Raw genomic sequence first — 19,197 nt, 5'->3', positions numbered from 1 at the left:
TGTAGCTCACGAAAGCTTATGCTCAAATAAATTGGTTAGTCTCTAAGGTGCCACAAGTACTCCTTTTCTTTTTGCGAATACAGACTAACACGGCTGTTACTCTGAAACATGAAAGCTGATGCAGATATATGATAATGACCAGTAAATAATACATAAGAAATGCTGCGATAAAAATCACTGATTCTACACAGATTAAGATTTTAGAAGTTGATGCTAGAGCACTTATTTCTGGATTATAAAAAATTTAAAAATTCAAGTAACTTTTGACAGAATACTTACTGTTTAAAATTATGAACGCTGAAAAAATTATTCTCACAATTTAGAGCAATGAGGAGCATGTCATTCTGAAAAATCACTTGTATATGGTATAGCCTTGGAAACTTTGTTTCTTTATAGACATTGCAGCAATATTATTAGGACTAGTGCGCTCACTGTACTAATAAAATACCCATTCACTAATTCCCCATTTACAATTAGACTGTGTGGCCTATCCCCAACTAGTTTTTAATCCATTAAGTGTGTGCCATATTGATTTTGAATCACTCCAGTTTATTAATCAAAGTGTTGTGCGGGACCAAGTCGAACATCTTACAGAAGTTTAGCATATATTAGCATATATTACATCAACACGATTACCTTTATCGATTAAACTTGTAATCTTCTATTAAAAAGAAAAACACAAATAAGTTAGTTTGATAGAATTTATTTTTCATACACCCATGTTGACTAGCATTAATAATACAGAATTACTAAAGAATTAAATAAGGGTTGTATTTTGTTATTTTGCCTGGGACTGAAGTCAGGCTGATAGTACTATAAATTACCCATGTCATGCTGTTTACTCTTTTTAAATATTGCCAAAGTATTAGCTTTCTTCCAGTTCTCTGGAACTTCCCCAGTGTTCTAAGACATACTGAAAACCCAGCAAGATCCTCAGCCAGCTCTTTTAAAATTCTTGGATGCAAGTAATCTGGACTTTCAGATTTAAAAGTATCTAGCCTCACTAGCTGCTGATTAGCATTCTCCTGAGTTACACTTGGAGTGGAAAGTGTTTCATCATAATAATATGCTATGACTACATCTGTCTTTTCCCCAAATATTTATTTCTGCCTTTTCTACATTATTACTGACAGTTCTACCACTTCCACCTAGTAATGGACCAATACCATTGTTGGGATTCTTTTTGTTCCTAATATACTTAAACTCCTCATTGTTCTCAACTCCACTGGCCATAGACTTCTCCTTGTTTGCTTTCACTTTCCCTTAGAAATTAATATAAAATCGGAAGCTAGAAATTGATATCAACTTTCATTTTCTTCCACTTGTTTATATGCACACACACACACGGTTATCCTATTTAAATTACATACACACAGAGACACATAGGTAGGTAGATAGGCAGATTTTTATGGCTGTTTGCACTTCCCATCTAAGTCAGGTTGGTTTCTGACCAGCGTGGCCTTCTCTCTAGATTGTAGCTTTTGGGGCATCTGGTAAAATGTTTTAAAGTAGCTGCCAATTGTCATTCATATTTAATCAATTATTAAATTAACGTAAAAGACTGCATATGTAAAAACAAGCCCATGACTATCACTGCAAGCATAACATTTGCATTTCTTGACTAGTGTAACCTTTTCCATGTTAACATTGTAATAAAATAATTTTTTACATTTAGTATGTGCAGAGCTATTAGTTGTGTAATACTATAGGAAAAGTACAACATACATACATTTAATTCTCTCAATTGTTGGAAAAAAGCTAATGTTTGCATTTGTTATTTACGCATGCATTTTTATTAAAATTCAGATTATTAAAATTCTTGGTTTGTATTCTGAATATATACATTGTTCTAGTTCATGACATGACAATTAGATACAAGGCTATCAAAGCTCAATTTTATAAGGATTTATCCAAGTACTATAATGAAGTTACTCATCTATTAACAGGCTATAAATACGTGAAAGGATTTTGGCCACATAAACCACATGAGAAGAGTGTTTCCACTGAGTCCTTTGCCTCCATTTTCAGCTTCCTTTGGTATTGCTTCTAGGCTCCCAATTATTCTGCTCTCCTCCGCAGTGAAGCGTGAAGAAGATTAAATTAAGAACTTCTGAAAGCAGTGAGAAGATGACATGCTACTTTTATTATTCATGCCATGTATGATTCAAATGCTAGATGGCTTTCCCCTAAGCTTTTGTGCAATTGTATCAGGGGTCTGGTTTTAGCACTGTTGTCTTTGAAATGGTCAGTGCACAGCTGCATTTTGTAGCTCAGACAGTCTTTGTAAGTAAAGGTCAACAGTAAGTGGATACACAGATCAGAGGCGTTTGAGCCTCTTTAAATAGCAGGGCCCTAACAGGAAGGTAGCACAGGAGAGACTTAGTTCTCTTAGGACTTCCATATTCTGTCACAATGTATCCTCTAGTGTTGTACAAAAAAGCAGAATGGTAACAACCTGAACAGGATAAAGAGTTTGAATATGCTATGTTTTAAAAACGGTTTTAGTAATTTAGTATCTTATTTACAAGTGGTTTTACAACTTTACAGTTCAACATTAAGTGGTAATGCCCAGCTATCACTCAGCTGCTGAAGTTATTGTTGACTAGCCTGGAGTTATTGGGGAAGAAATATCTGTTAGTGCTGCTAGAATTTTAGCAGAATTCCAGTTGTCACTAACACCCCCTTGGATTTAACAATAAACCTGAAGGGAATCAAATAGCAGAATCTCTCCTTTAGAATTTCATTCCTAGGACATCTGTCCTGATAACTTTGAGCAGTTAGATGGTGGCTGCTAAAGGAGTGAAAGAAAATTTGGAGGCAGGCAGGCAGGCAATAATATTTTCCCAAAGAGTAATATTTTCAGTGCCAAAATGGATTTTATTGAGAACAACCAACATGTGGCTTCCTGGAGCTCTGTCCACAGCACACACAAAACCTATTAGAATCTCCAGGAACTTGTCCACTGTTATCCTTACTTCACTTTGTTTTGATATACTTTTGTTTTAAAAAAAAAGTCAGCATTCTCTTTTGACCATGTTCCTTAGTAAGGGACAGCAAATTAGATCTACATGCAGCTAGAAAACCTAGTAATATCCTCTACAAAAAACATACAATTATTTATTCCTCTGCTCTTGCTAAAATACAGGTTTTGGTTAATTTAAAAATAAGAATGCAGGCCCCAATGTCATACTACTTTTATTCTTTATTCCTAAACATTCAAGATTTTGGGTTGTATATATGTACATGGATGGCCAAAAAACAGAACAACTAATAATCTGGGTTATGGTTCTGAATTTAAAAGTCTAAAATATACTTTACCATCAGTCAAAAGAAAAGATACCTTTACTACAGAGATGAAGTCTATCTTGAAGACTAGACAACTAAAGGTAAAGTTTTATTTGTTGAATAGTGTCAGTGCACTGAGATCTGATGGGTCTAAACAGTACTAAAAAAGTTGGGGGGGGGGAGTGGATGGGGAGGGAAAATCACATTTTTAATTTGGTTGCAAAGTATGAATATCTCCTTGGGGAAACGTGTGAAACCAAAATCATTACAACACCCAATTAGGGAAGACTGGTTGATATTTGGAGAAGCTAGACACGTTTGTGAATGTTGTCTTAAGTACTAGATAACTCCCTATAACAAAGCTGCTCTATGCAGAGTAGGTTAAATTTATCTGATAGCATTATCTGCTCCACAATGATAAGAGGACCATAAATGTGCTTTACTTGGTTTGAACAAAGGCACAACTATAGTCAACGCTCTCTTAAGACTCTAAGAGAATGTATTTGATTGGGTCAAGAGATTTATTTATTTCAAACCCTAACAAAAACACTTAAATCACAGTTTAAAATAATGTATAAAAATCCAGAAAAAATAAGCTTCTAATGGTCCCATTTATCCCTTTAAAACTTAGACGGACAGGGCAGACATCCGCTGCTGCTTCTTAGTTCACAACATGCCTCAGGTGGCACGTGACGAGGATTCATCACCAAATTTGGTACACTGGTTTGATCACTAGCTTCCCCGGCTTGGTCTGGGCACTGATGGGGAGTGTGGTGAGTATGTGGATATGATAATGGACTGCAAGTAACAAAGGTATGGGATGATAATAGCATACCATACCAACACAGATATCTGCTGGGTGGGCCCAATTATAAAAAGAGGGTGAAATGGCAAGAAATTTGCCCTTTTCCCACAGAAAAAGTACCCTGTAAAGATTTAGGGATCTATAAGCTCAAGATTATTTTACTCTAATTATATTCCCTTACCTGAAAAAGTAAAAAGACCTATAAGAATGGAAAGTCCTTACTATCAGCTGGCTAAGCAGAACAGATGTAATAATTATTATCAGCAAGTCATCCTTGCTTCATTCCACTCTCTCAATATCATGATTCCCATTAATTGACTGATACTTTAAAAAAGCTTACTAATCTAATAAAAACTTTCATTTGGGGAGGAAACAGTCGGTAATATGGGACCGCCAAAAAACTGAGAGGCCCGCCTCTTCCAAAATTAAATTCTATTGCCAGGCTTTTACACCTTGCAAAATATGTAGACCATCTAGCATAAGCCAACAAAGTAACAATGAAAAGTACACTTGGATGCTTAGTTATAAAGCCTCCCAAAAGACCAAATTAAAACAAACAAAACCTGTTGTGTGTAGCCCAACACTCCTTCTGCCTTCAGACTCCTTAGCCTTACAGACTTGAGAATTTTTTGAAAGGCTGACTCCTCAGATTATGCTTTATCATTTACTCTAATGAACATTATGGATCCAAAAGATTTGCAGAGGTTTATATCTTATATTAAGCAGAATTCAAGGGGAATTTTAAAAAAATTAATCATCTATCTTCAATCATTAGTGGGTTCTCAAAGTTTTACATGTATCTAGTAGACATTATGCATGCATCCTTGTGTATATAAATTAAACACAAATCCATTAGTGAAACTGAATCTCATCTTTTAGGAAAGACTGGACATAAGGGAACCATACCTGAGGTTTACTCTGCTTTCAGTAAGTTATCCTTTTATGGCAAATTACTTTATATACAAAAAAGGGAAACTGATATAGGAAGATTGCTCAACTTAGAGGAAAGGATTCAAACTTTCCCTATTTTTAATGAATATTCTCTTCCTAATTTAGGGTTGGCCATTTCTCTAGTCCAAATGTAAATGGTCAATTGACCAGCTACATGTTGGTCAAATGTGAAAAATGGTCAAATATTTTAAAGCTCTCACATATTAGAACAGTAACAACAATAACAAAAGAGTAATACTTTGTGGTCTCAAAAAGGCTTAGCCTTAGCCCTGGTCTACACTAGGACTTTAGGTCAAATTTAGCAGCATTAAATCGATGTAAACCTGCACCCGTCCACACGATGAAGCCCTTTATTTCCACTTAAAGGGCTCTTAAAATCAATTTCCTTACTCCACCCCTGACAAGTGGATGAGCGCTTAAATCGGCCTTGCCAGCTCGAATTTGGGGTACTGTGGACACAATTCGACGGTATTGGCCTCCGGGAGCTATCCCAGAGTGCTCCATTGTGACTGCTCTGGACAGCACTCTCAACTCAGATGCACTGGCCAGACAGACAGGAAAAGAACCGCGAACTTTTGAATCTCATTTCCTGTTTGGCCAGCGTGGCAAGCTGCAGATGACCATGCAGAGCTCATCAGCAGAGGTGACCATGATGGAGTCCCAGAATCGCAAAAGAGCTCCAGCATGGACCAAACGGGAGGTACGGGATCTGATCGCTGTTTGGAGAGAGGAATCCGTGCTATCAGAACTCCGTTCCAGTTTTTGAAATGCCAAAACCTTTGTCAAAATCTCCCAGGGCATGAAGGACAGAGGCCATAACAGGGACCCGAAGCAGTGCCGCGTGAAACTGAAGGAGCTGAGGCAAGCCTACCAGAAAACCAGAGAGGCGAACGGCCGCTCCGGGTCAGAGCCCCAAACATGCCGCTTCTATGATGAGCTGCATGCCATTTTAGGGGGTTCAGCCACCACTACCCCAGCCGTGTTGTTTGACTCCTTCAATGGAGATGGAGGCAATACAGAAGCAGGTTTTGGAGACGGAGAAGATGATGATGATGATGAGGTTGTAGATAGCTCACAGCAAGCAAGCGGAGAAACCGGTTTTCCCGACAGCCAGGAACTGTTTCTCACCCTGGACCTGGAGCCAGTACCCCCCGAACCCACCCAAGGCTGCCTCCTGGACCCAGCAGGCGGAGATGGGACCTCTGGTGAGTGTACCTTTTAAAATACTATACATGGTTTAAAAGCAAGCATGTGAAAGGATTACTTTGCCCTGGCATTCGCGATTCTCCTGGATGTACTCCCAAAGCCTTTGCAAAAGGTTTCTGGGGAGGGCAGCCTTATTGCATCCTTCATGGTAGAACACTTTACCACTCCAGGCCAGTAACACGTACTCGGGAATCATTGTAGAACAAAGCATTGCAGTGTATGTTTGCTGGCATTCAAACAACATCCGTTCTTTATCTCTCTGTGTTATCCTCAGGAGAGTGAGATATAATTCATGGTCACCTGGTTGAAATAGAGTGCTTTTCTTCAGGGGACACTCAGAGGAGCCCATTCCTGCTGGGCTGTTTGCCTGTGGCTAAACAGAAATGTTCGCCGCTGTTAGCCACAGGCAGGGGGGAGGGTTGAAGGGGTAGCCACGCGGTGGGGGGAGGCAAAATGCGACCTTCTAACGAAAGCACGTGTGCTATGTATGTAATGTTAACAGCAAGGTTTACCCTGAAAGAGTGTAGCCACTGTTTTATAAAATGTGTCTTTTTAAATACCGCTGTCCCTTTTTTTTTCCTCCACCAGCTGCATGTGTTTCAATGATCACAGGATCTTCTCCTTCCCAGAGGCTAGTGAAGCTTAGAAAGAAAAAAAAAAAACGCACTCGCGATGAAATGTTCTCTGAGCTCATGCTGTCCTCCCACACTGACAGAGCACAGACGAATGTGTGGAGGCAAATAATGTCAGAGTGCAGGAAAGCACAAAATGACCGGGAGGAGAGGTGGCAGGCTGAAGAGAGTAAGTGGCGGGCTGAAGACAGGGCTGAAGCTCAAATGTGGCGGCAGCGTGATGAGAGGAGGCAGGATTCAATGCTGAGGCTGCTGGAGGACCAAAACCAGTATGGTCCAGTGTATGGTTGAGCTGCAGCAAAGGCAGCTGGAGCACAGACTGCCACTGCATCCCCTCTGTAACCAACCGCCCTCCTCCCCAAGTTCCATAGCCTCCACACCCAGACGCCCAAGAACGCGGTGGGGGGGCCTCCGGCCAACCAGCCACTCCACCACAGAGGATTCCCCCCCCCCCAAAAAAAGAAGGCTGTCATTCAATAAAAGTTGTAAACTTTTAAAGTGCTGTGTGGCATTTTCCTTCCCTCCTCCACCACCCCTCCTGGGCTACCTTGGTAGTCATCCCCCTATTTGTGTGATGAATGAATAAAGAATGCATGAATGTGAAGCAACAATGACTTTATTGCCTCTGCAAGCGGTGATTGAAGGGAGGAGGGGCGGGTGGTTAGCTTACAGGGAAGTAGAGTGAACCAAGGGGCGGGAGGTTTCATCAAGGAGAAACAAACAGAACTTTCACACCGTAGCCTGGCCAGTCATGAAACTGGTTTTCAAAGCTTCTCTGATGTGTACCGCGCCCTCCTGTGCTCTTCTAACCACCCTGGTGTCTGGCTGCGCGTAACCAGCAGCCAGGCGATTTGCCTCAACCTCCCACCCCGCCATAAACGTCTCCCCCTTACTCTCACAGATATTGTGGAGCGCACAGCAAGCAGTAATAACAGTGGGAATATTGGTTTCGCTGAGGTCTAAGCAAGTCAGTAAACTGCGCCAGCACACCTTTAAATGTCCAAATGCACATTCTACCACCATTCTGCACTTGCTCAGCCTGTAGTTGAACAGCTCCTGACTACTGTCCAGGCTGCCTGTGTACGGCTTCATGAGCCATGGCATTAAGGGGTAGGCTGGGTCCCCAAAGATACATATAGGCATTTCAACATCCCCAACAGTTATTTTCTGGTCTGGGAATAAAGTCCCTTCCTGCAGCTTTTGAAACAGACCAGAGTTCCTGAAGATGCGAGCATCATGCACCTTTCCCGGCCATCCCACGTTGATGTTGGTGAAACGTCCCTTGTGATCCACCAGAGCTTGCAGCACTATCGAAAAGTACCCCTTGCGGTTTATGTACTCGGCGGCTTGGTGCTCCGGTGCCAAGATAGGGATATGGGTTCCGTCTATAGCCCCACCACAGTTAGGGAATCCCATTGCAGCAAAGCCATCCACTATGACCTGCACATTTCCCAGGGTCACTACCCTTGATATCAGCAGATCTTTGATTGCGTGGGCTACTTGCATCACAACAGCCCCCACAGTAGATTTGCCCACTCCAAATTGATTCCCAACTGACCGGTAGCTGTCTGGCGTTGCAAGCTTCCACAGGGCTATCGCCACTCGCTTCTCAACTGTGAGGGCTGCTCTCATCTTGGTACTCATGCGCCTCAGGGCAGGGGAAAGCAAGTCACGAAGTTCCATGAAAGTGCCCTTACGCATGCGAAAGTTTCGCAGCCACTGGGAATTGTCCCAGACCTGCAACACTATGCGGTCCCACCAGTCTGTGCTGGTTTCCCAAGCCCAGAATCGGCGTTCCACAGCATGAACCTGCCCCATTAGCACCATGATGCATGCATTGGCAGGGCCCATGCTTTCAGAGAAATCTGTGTCCATGTCCTGATCACTCACGTGACCGCGCTGACGTCGCCTCCTCGCCTGGTATCACTTTGCCCGGTTCTGGTGCTGCATATACTGCTGGATAATGCGTGTGGTGTTTAATGTGCTCCTAATTGCCAAAGTGAGCTGAGCAGCCTCCATGCTTGCCTTGGTATGGCGTCCGCACAGAAAAAAGGCGCGGAACGATTGTCTGCCGTTGCTCTGACGGAGGGAGGGGCGACTGACGACACGGCTTACAGGGTTGGCTTCAGGGAGCTAAAATCAACAAAGGGGATGTCTTTACATCAAGGAGTATTTCAGGCAGGACTTCACGGAGGATTCCAATAATTAGAAATGGTGCACCTACGTTATTTTTCTTATTGGAACGAGGAGGTTAGCCTGGCCTCTGATTGATACGTGGCTAGATTTACCTCGCTGCACCTTCTCTGTGAGTGACTGCAGTGTGACCCAGAGGATTGAGTCCCCTAGACAGGGGAGGAGGCAAATGAGTACAAAACAAATCTGGTCTATTTCTTGTTTTGATCCACTCCATCTATCTTTTACATCTTTGGCTCGCAGCAGACTGTGCAGAAGGACTGCATGCCATCCACATCTCATGGCTGCTCGGCAGAAGATGGTACAGTACGACTGCTAGCCATCCTCATCTCTTGCCTGCCTGGCAGAAGATGGTACAATACGACTGCTAGCAATCCTCATCTCTTGTCTGCCCGACAGAAGATGGTACAGTACGACTGCTAGCAATCCGTATCGCCTGCCTGCTCACCATAAGACGGTTCAATAGGACTGACTGCAGGACTAAAGAGAATGACCTGGTCAAGTCACTCCAAATTTAGTCCCTGCGCCCATGTCTGCCCAGGCGCTCCCAGCCGACGTGGCCAGGAGCACCTCGGACACAACGAGGACGGCTACCAGTCGTACTGCACCGTCTGCTACCAGAAGGCAATGGGTTGCTGCTACTGTGTAGCAAAGCTGTATCGCGTCTGCCAGCACCCAGGAGACATAGGGTGACGGTTACCTGAGCGGGCTCCATGCTTGCCGTGTTATGGCGTCTGCACAGGTAACTCAGGAAAAAAGGTGCGAAACGATTGTCTGCCCTTGCTTTCACAGAGGGAGGGAGGGAACGGGGGCCTGACGATACGTACCCAGAACCACCCGCGACAATGTTTTAGCCCCATCAGGCATTGGGATCTCAACCCAGAATTCCAATGGGCAGCAGAGACTGCGGGAACTGTGGGATAGCTATCCACAGTGCAATGCTCTGGAAGTCAACTCTAGCCTCGGTACTGTGGAAGTACTCCGCCGAGTTAATGCACTTACAGCATTTTCTGTGGGGACACACACACTCGAATATATAAAACCCATTTCTAAAAAACCGACTTCTATAAATTCGACCTTATTCCGTAGTGTAGACATACCCTTAGACAGACACTTATGCCCAATTGCAAAAAAAAAAAAAAAAAAAAAACAATGAAAACACAAGTTACTTAGCTGGGTTATTTCAACTCAAAAAAATGTAAAACAATGAAATGAATTTCTAGAAGAAGAAAATAATTACCACCATTTAGGCAATGTTAGACTAGCATTTAAATGTAACATTTTTCAAGATGAAATATTACACAAAAAAAGATCCAAAAAAAGACATAGCAAGTAGAAAAACATTTTAAAGGCACTTATGCTAGGTAGACAGTAGAACTTAACCCATCTTCTTTTATCATCTTCATCTTTGATGTTATCAAATTCATCAGTATCACCTCCTTCCTCTTTGATGAATATTGTTTTCCTTCTCTAATCTTAAGTTGTAATACATGGTCACCAGAGTCCCAGCAATGGAGGTCTTCAATCTAACTGTGTTCTTTTAATGGATAAGCTGTTTTCATTCAATTGTGGGGATTGTACTCCACACAGTATTACAACTGAAGAGGCTGCTTTCTGCTTTATAATTTGCTCCCTTCGACAGAACTGGTTGTTCATTGGTACAGCCTTTAAAATGGCAACAGCCACTATGAGGTCACAAGCTGAATCCAATTCATCATCAAAAAGGTCTTGGTCATGGAAGAGTGAATCAAGAATGTAGGCTGTATTATTTGTGGGAGTGATCATTTTATTTTATCCATGCTGTTTCACCTATTATATTTTTCTCTTCAGTTTTTGTAAGTGGATGGAATTCTGTAATCTCACAAATACCTATTTTAGCATCAAGCAACTTGTTCTTGGCATCAGACAACACAGAACTATCATATTCCATATTCTGAATGGACTAAGTTCAAGAATCCAAAAGAAATGGTCCTAAGAATGTTAAAGCTGATTACTCTGGGGCAATACACAGCCAGCTCTTCAACTGCAGCTGACTCAAGAGCCATATTTGAAGATCTTTGAGACAGTTAATGGAAAGTATGACAAGGCTTACTCAGTGCAGATGAAATTGAGCGCTGTACTGAATGACACTCAAAAAAATGGCTACTGGTACTTGTATGAAAAAACTTGACAATACTTTTCACTTTTGACACATGTCAAGAGGAAGCTGTCAGACCTGCTACATTTCCAATGAAAAGCTGCACTGTATGGGCATACAACACCTTACGTGTGCATATTCATTTATCATTAAAGCCTAAACACAGCTCATATTAGCCACATCGTTGGTCACAATGAAAATAAAAGATAGGAAACAGAGTAGGAATAAATGGTCAGTTTTCAGAATGGAGAGAGTTAACTAGTGGTGTCCCCCGAGGTCTGTACTGGGACTAGTCCTATTCAACATATGCATAAATGATCTGGAAAAAGGGATAAACAGTGAGGTGGCAAAATTTGCAGATGTTTTCTAAGACCCAGGGAGACTGAAGAGCTACAAAAGGATCTCTCAAAACTGGGTGACTGGACAACAAAATGGCAGGTGAAATTCAATGTTGATAAATGCCAAGTAATGCACATGGGAAAACAGAATCCCAACTATACATATGTAACGATGGGGTCGAGATTAGCTGTTACCACTCAAGAAAGATCTTGGAGTCATTGTGGATAGTTCTCCTAAAACATCCACTCAATATGCAGCAGCAGTCAAAAAAGCTAACCATGTTGGGAATCATTAAGAAATGGATAGAGAATAAGAGAAAATATATTGCCTCTGTATAAATCCATGGTACGCACACATCTTGAAGTTTATGACACCCTCATTGGGAATATTGCTCCATTAATCAGACACTAGACACATGTGAGGAGCTTGCACAATAAGAACACCAACTCTCTTTCACATCATCCACTTCACCAATCAGAAGACTTACTGTTGGCCATTTCTTTCTTGGTAGTTAGTAAATTGGAACAACTTATGGGAAAAAAACAACATCAAGCATATAAGGATTTTCAACTATCTGAAATGGCTTATTGCTGGCAGAAGTATATCTAGCAAATGTGTGGTGTCAAGTTAGTTTTTTCGGTCACTGGCACACTCTATCCAAAAACCTTTTAATACCCATTTGATGAACATCTGAGGACCTTCCAGGAGTAAGAGATTTTAATGCTGAAGCAGCTAGAGTAGCAAAACTCTTATTAGCCCATATCACTCTCTTCATCAAAAGACTGACAGCATCATCACGAAACATGAAGATGAAGCAGAAGGGGGATGCACAGAAGAAAACTTTTGTGCAGACCAGTTTTCCCTTTCTTGCTGTTTGACTGCAGTAGTCTATCTTTGAAAGTATCTGAATACATTACAAGAATTCAAAAAATGTTTGTCCATTCTAACTACACATCACACACACAGAAGAACAGAACTAATTTCCTCATATTCAGGTCTAGTAAAAAAATCCAAACAAACTATATTGGCTTCCACTGACTGCATAATTTATGCACTGTACTGTGTGTTTCACTACTTCTGGAATGCTCTCTAGATTATGAAGTTTCTCTTTTATTTCAGTAAACCAGCAGCATTCAGTTCTATTTTTAACTGCTGCTCTTCCAGAAGAATCCAGCCAATCAAAAGCTTCAGGCATGCTGCCCCAGAATCCCAGATTACATGGAAAGGGAGAGGGCATGCAGTCCCTCCATCCTGCAGCAAACACAATGGACTCAGCAGCACCAAGAAGGAGGGGGCTTTACCGACATTTAATGTCACACCTTCATTGCCATTTAACTTTTCATGTTCGCAGCAAGGTTTGGCTGGGGATACATGTGTATGGAGGAAGGAAGGTCATGAAGGAGATTTTTGGTAAAGGCGAGGAATGGGGGTTTATTTACAGGAGTATTTAATATGGGTTGTTTGCTTTGTTGAGGGTGGTGGTGGTGTGTGCGGGGTTAATAGCTGTGATGACTTTTGTTTAAGGGAGAAGCTTAATGGCTGTATATCTTTGCTCTTGGAGTCGGGGGGGAAGAGGTTTAATGATTGTTGTCAGGTCATCTGAAACTAAGCTCTTAAAGGGTGTCAATTTCTTTAATGTACTTTCTAAACCATCATGTACACCGATGGGCTCATACACAAATATATTACTTACACACAAAATGTTTGGCTGGAATCTTTCAGAGCAATTAAGATGCTCAACTTGCAATTAGTTCACCTTTTTCCCCCAACAGGTGGCATTAGCATGTAGTAAAGTGAGCGATCAAGATATTTAAATAGGCTTGCTAGCAGATGGCACCATTATGCAATCAAAAAACAAAGACTGTCACCTACATCAGGGCATTCTTGCTGGAATATCTGACAATATTTTACTATAGGTCAACACATGGTTAATTGACATTATCTGACTGGTCAACTGACTGGCTTGCGACAGTGATCCTATCCACATAAGTGCAAACTGATCTCAATGAGAATTTACATACATAAAATCAAGATGAAGTTAATTCATGAGGAGCTGGGAGGCAGAAGCCACCATTACTTCATTGGTGGCTTTGACTTCTAAACGGTGAATTATGAAGAAAAATTAAATCCTTAGGATCACAAAAGTAAACCAAAACCTAAAGATGTATTCAATAGTCTTCCACCTACCACACCAGGAGTCAGATATGCTGGGAATTATGTACTCCATTATGTGCGCCAAAACAAAAACAAACAAACAAAAAAAGTCATTGCACCCTATGTTCTTCAGTGATATGATTATAGCATCTGGGTAACACCCACTAGACCAGATAGAGGGTGGGGAAGGGCCTGTTCAGAGCAACGGGCCATTAGGAAATCAAGAGGCCTTAGGAGAAGCTTATCCCCCACCTCGTGAGCCTTCCTGAGAAGGCTACAGAGATCCTGTAAGTAATGGCTGCTTTGACGCTACAAAGCTATCATTTAACATCAAGTATAGAAAGAGTGCACAGCTGTGATAACTGATTAAGAATGGAAGGGAAAAAAAGCCAACATGGCCGAAATGCCAAAAGCACCTGCTGATCTGTGCTCAACATCATAGTTTTAATTCCTCTAGTATTATTGCTATATTTCTATTAGCCATGTAAGAAACTCACAAAGTAACGTAAACATTAAAATCTGTAGATTAGCTATAGTTAAACTTGGAAAGGCAAAAGTCCAAATTGCTTTTAGAAAAAATTGTAAGCAATTATAATGTATGTGAAGCAATTAAGCAACAGTGAAAGTCTGAGAAGGAAAATAAGGAAGACAACACTGACACTTGTGGTCATTTCTAGATTTCAGTTTTTCATTCAGTTAAGAAAATGCTTGTGACACTAAATTATGCACCTGTTTTCCGAGCATAAAATAAAATAAACCACAAGTAAAACACTGCAACACTGGCTACACTACAAACTGGATAATTTCTTTATTTAAAACAAACAACAGTTATTAGTATATGAATAAATGTTTATATGCAGAGAGTTTAAGATACAGAATCGTCTCTAACTTAATTAGAACTAAAGAGAATTAAATAAATATATTTCTGAAAAACAGTTACACCTGTCTAAGTAAATAAGTACCAGAACGGGGAAAAACAATGTCTATAGATCTAGGGACTGAATTGTTCATAAGATTCAACTAAGGCCAAAACAATCAACTTGAAAACTATGCCATTTGCTATATTTAAATTGTTCATTGTAATATGCTGAAAACTCTACAACATATACATTTTGGAATAGAATCATCGCACATACAGCTCTGCAGAGCAACTTCAGCCTTTTCAGCCACATATACCTGGATTTAGAAGCTGAACTATTCCATCCTCAAAGCTGTCTATTCCATACATTCCACATACAGACTTGCACAGCCTACCATTTTATTATGTTTTAACAGCTATCAGTATTTAATTGCATGACAGAAGTGTTTTAACCCAAAACATAATTTAACAGAAGTAAAAACAAAGTATACAAAATGATTCTAAATTATGCTGTGCTATGCAGCAGCATGCAAAGTAAAGCAGTTAAAATTAAGAGGCAGAAGTATACTGCAAGTTAAATGTTCAGATGGGTAGCCAGGAATATGAGCGAAGTAACATTGATGGCCATAAAGCCACTATTTTTTTTTTGTTTGACAGAAACATTTCAAACTTTTCAATAAAGATGCACAAACGTTTCTGACAGTACACCTAGGCCAGAGACGCCATATTCACTCCAAAGTTAAGTGGGCTCTGTTTTGCCCACACACCAGCAGGCCGCAGGCCAAAGGCTGCTGAACCCTGATCAACAGACACCACCACCAAGCGACTGAAACACTGATCAAAGGCGAGAGCCTGACTGAAAGGCAACCAGCCAGCCTGTGGTGAGAAGCATCTAAGTTTGTAAGGGCACTGAAAGTGTGAAGATCAGCTTTAAAAGCAAAGAGCATTCTTTTCATTTGACCAAATCCGACTTGTTGTGCTTTGACTTCTAATCACTGAAAATCTCTCTTTTGTAGTAAATAAATTTGTTTGTTTATTCTACCTGAAGCAGTGTATTTGGTTTGAAGCATGTCAAAGACTCCCCTTGGGATGACAAGCCTGATGCATGTCAAGTTCTCACCCATAAGCAATATGCCACCCATAACCATTAAGTGGTCACTAACCAAAAACAAAATAAAAATTTAGCCTTCATAAGTGGACTTCTTATAATTTTTGTATATATCTTAATAAAGCATTTACAGACAAATACTGGGATCATCGTGCATTATAGCACTTAGGCACATATTGGAATATATAGCCTTTCATAGATTGTTTTGCCATGCCCCAAAATAACAAATGAAAATAAATAAAAAAGGGAAATGGATTTTAGTGAGCTATCCTACACTTGCTCCTCCACTTCAGATAAGTCCATTTCTTCCAAGCATGCAGTTTAACATCAGCAAATTCAAAAAAAAAAAAAAAAAAAAGCAGCCTTCAGGTGGATATTCAAAAGCATTGCTTATGTAAATCACTATCACTAAATTAACTACATGAATTCTTTTTGATTTTCCAGGAAATACTTCAGAAAACAGCAGGTTGGCTTTCAACCGGTCATATTTGGTGTAATCTGTTACTACACATATACAAACTATGGGCTTGACTACACTTACAGCACCGCAGTGGTGCTGCTGCAGTACTTAGTGAAGATGCTACATTAGAACCTCAGAGTTACAAACACAGAGTTACAAACTGACCAGTCAACCACACACCTCATTGGAACCAGAAGTATGCAATCAGGCAGCAGCAGAGACAAAAGAGAGTAAATCCTGTACAGTACTGTGTTAAACTACTAAAAAAATAAAATAGACAGGGAAAGTAGCATTCTTCTTCTGCATAGTAAAATTTCAAAGCTGTATTAAGTCAATATTCAATTTAAAGAACAACCATAATGTTTTGTTCAGAGTAACGAACATTTCAGAGTTACGAACACTCTCCACTACCAAGGTGCTCATAAATGAGGTTCTACTGTACCTACACCGACAGAAAAGGTGTAGTTAATCCACCTCAGAGAGGAGGTAGCTACGTCGACCTGCTTTCTACACTAGGGGTTAGGTTGGTATAGCTGCATTACACCAGGGGGTGGATTTTCACTCCCCTAAGTAATAGTTAAATTGATGTAAGGTGGTAGTGTAGACCAAGCCTTAATATATTTAAGTTTTGGAAGAAGGGGAGGATGAGTTGTATATGTCCCAAAGTTTGAACAGACACGTCCGTAGACAGGCAGGAGGAATACACACTTTTCTCAATACTGATTCTTAATTATTTATAGTGCACTTTGGGCAGTATAGTTACTGCCTACAATTACTCACCCTTTTGGTTTTTTAAAATCACTATTTTAGACCAAAGCAGATACAAGTCTTTACCAATATACAGTAACTCCTCACTTAACTTTGTCCCGGTTAACGTTGTTTCATTGTTACATTGCTGATCAATTAGAGAACATACTCGTTTAAAGTTGCGCAATGCTCCCTTATAATGTTGTTTGGCAGCTGCCTGCTTTGTCCACTGCTTGCAGAAAGAGCAGCCTGCTGCAGCAAGCTGGTGGGGGCTTGGAACCAGGGTGGACCGGCAGCTCCCCCATCAGCCCCACTAAGTTCCCTGTGCAGCAGCCGCCCAGCAGGCTATCAAGTGCCAGGCAGTTCAGCTGTCCAGACCCCCTCTGCCGTGGAGCTGCTCCCGGGAGCCTCCTGCTTGCTGTGCAGGGGGAGGGGGAGAAGAGAAGAAGGGTGTTGTCAGGGTGTCCCGCTCCCCACACTCATGTACCCCGTGTTCACAGAGCGGGGGAGGAGGGGACAACAGGGCTCAAGACGGAGGGAGCTTCCTAGCACTAGCTGCTGTCTCAACTTGCTGATCTACTTCAAAAGGCAGTATACTTAGAGTGGGGTCAGCATACTTGAAGGGGCAACGCGCGCGACACACACAACGTGTGTTCTCTGTCTCTCTCTGCCATGCTGTCTCTCCTCCCTCCATTGCTGTTGCCTTGTAGAGTGTGAGGCTACATTAACAACATGTTGACCCTTGAGGGCTCAGCTGAGTGCTAGTTCATCATTTAGCAGTAAGACTTTCCCTGGGAAATATCCCACCCTCTTATTCCACCACCTCAACCAAGCTCCACAATCATCATTGTTGTGCACAGTATTAAATTGTTTAAAACGTGTGTGTGTGTGTAGTCTTGTCTGGTGAAAAAAAGTTTCCTGGAACCTAACCCCTCCCTCCCCCATTTACATTGATTCTTATGGGGAAATTGGATTCTCTTAACATCGTTTCGCTTAAAGTAGCATTTTTCAGGAAAATAACAACAATGTTAAGCGAGGAGTTACTGTATAGTACCTCAAAGAGGGTAACAGGTTTACACAAATTGTAATTAGGATTGGAAATAGACTGAAAAAAGGTCATCCTAATTAACATGTTGGACTTTTATACATTGATATTTTGGTAATAAAAGGTATATATCTGATTAAATCGTTTTTGGAAGTTATCAGAACATGCAGCTGGAACAGTAAACCACATTGACTGCACCTGGGGAAGCATCAATTGTTATTTAATTTCCATTACAGCAGGTACTTGCCCAGTGCACTACACAAGTCAGAGGTAGCATATAATATGGTAGTCCAATGAAGAAATTCTCAATCTTAGTCAATGGCTAGTCCCATTAGAAGAGTTTCAGAAATAAAAAATCAGTGGACCGTTTTCAAAGGACGAGATGGATAAATGCTCAAATATTCATTCTTCAGTACAATTGTGTTCCCCATAATTGAGTAAAATCTTTGGAGTTTTTGCAGTTCTGCATCTACTGCATACATCACATAATTTACTATGATACTTTACTATGATACAGCCATAAAAGGACCTGGTTGTTGAAATGAGAGAAAATAAAATTTAATGCAAGTTGTATTAAAGAATATCAAGGCAAATTATATAGCTTAGACATTTCAAAAGAAGAAAAAAAATTATAAAAATATCAGGGTCTCTTACAATCATTCAACTTTCCTATTTCTTCAATGCTGAACTTTGTGACTTCTACCAATGAAGAAAACCACTAACGGCTGAAAGCCTTGGTATTTGTAGATTAGCTGCTGCCAACTGCTTTGACTAAATTAAGATCATGAAGAGGAGTTTCCACATGAGCAGTCATGGGTGTAGGGAATAAAGGTGGGGGCATTCTATTTTTATTTTATTATAATATAGTAGGACATATGTCCTATTTTACACAGAATAACCAGGCATGTTCACAGAGCAGTGAAGGGGTTAACCAAAGCTAACATATTTAAAAGCTTATAGCTTTTATCCTCTGCAGAAGTATACCCAGAATAAGAAACTGTAATGTCTAACAAAAAAAACATTAGAGAATTGTAAGTTATGGCATTAAAGATAAGGCAGTACAATTTGAAAAACAAACTGAATCATTCGTTTAATAATCATCCCATTTTCATATTATTCACTCAGCACTACACTTGTACTGAATATGTATCATTTATCAAACAGAAGTAAAAACCTGTAAGCTTTCTGGCTGCCTTAGGATTTAGTCAAAATGAATGCAAACAATCACGTGGGAGTCAACCAAGCAATGACGTTAAATTCTGCTCTGTCAGAAGAC

The 19,197-nt window shown here is 40.7% G+C and overlaps 1 protein-coding gene across 2 annotated transcripts in view; it reads right to left on the bottom strand.

Moving 5' to 3' along the window:
* The window catches only part of CDC73 (cell division cycle 73), a 164,419-nt gene that overhangs the window by 53,309 nt on the left and 91,913 nt on the right, over positions 1–19,197 (bottom strand). The window lies entirely within an intron of this gene.

The sequence above is a fragment of the Lepidochelys kempii genome, chromosome 8 (genome assembly GCF_965140265.1).
Source record: "Lepidochelys kempii isolate rLepKem1 chromosome 8, rLepKem1.hap2, whole genome shotgun sequence".
Lineage (NCBI taxonomy): Eukaryota > Metazoa > Chordata > Testudines > Cheloniidae > Lepidochelys > Lepidochelys kempii.
Note: the sequence above shows the minus strand (reverse complement) of the source record. Positions and strands in the feature narration are given on the sequence as shown.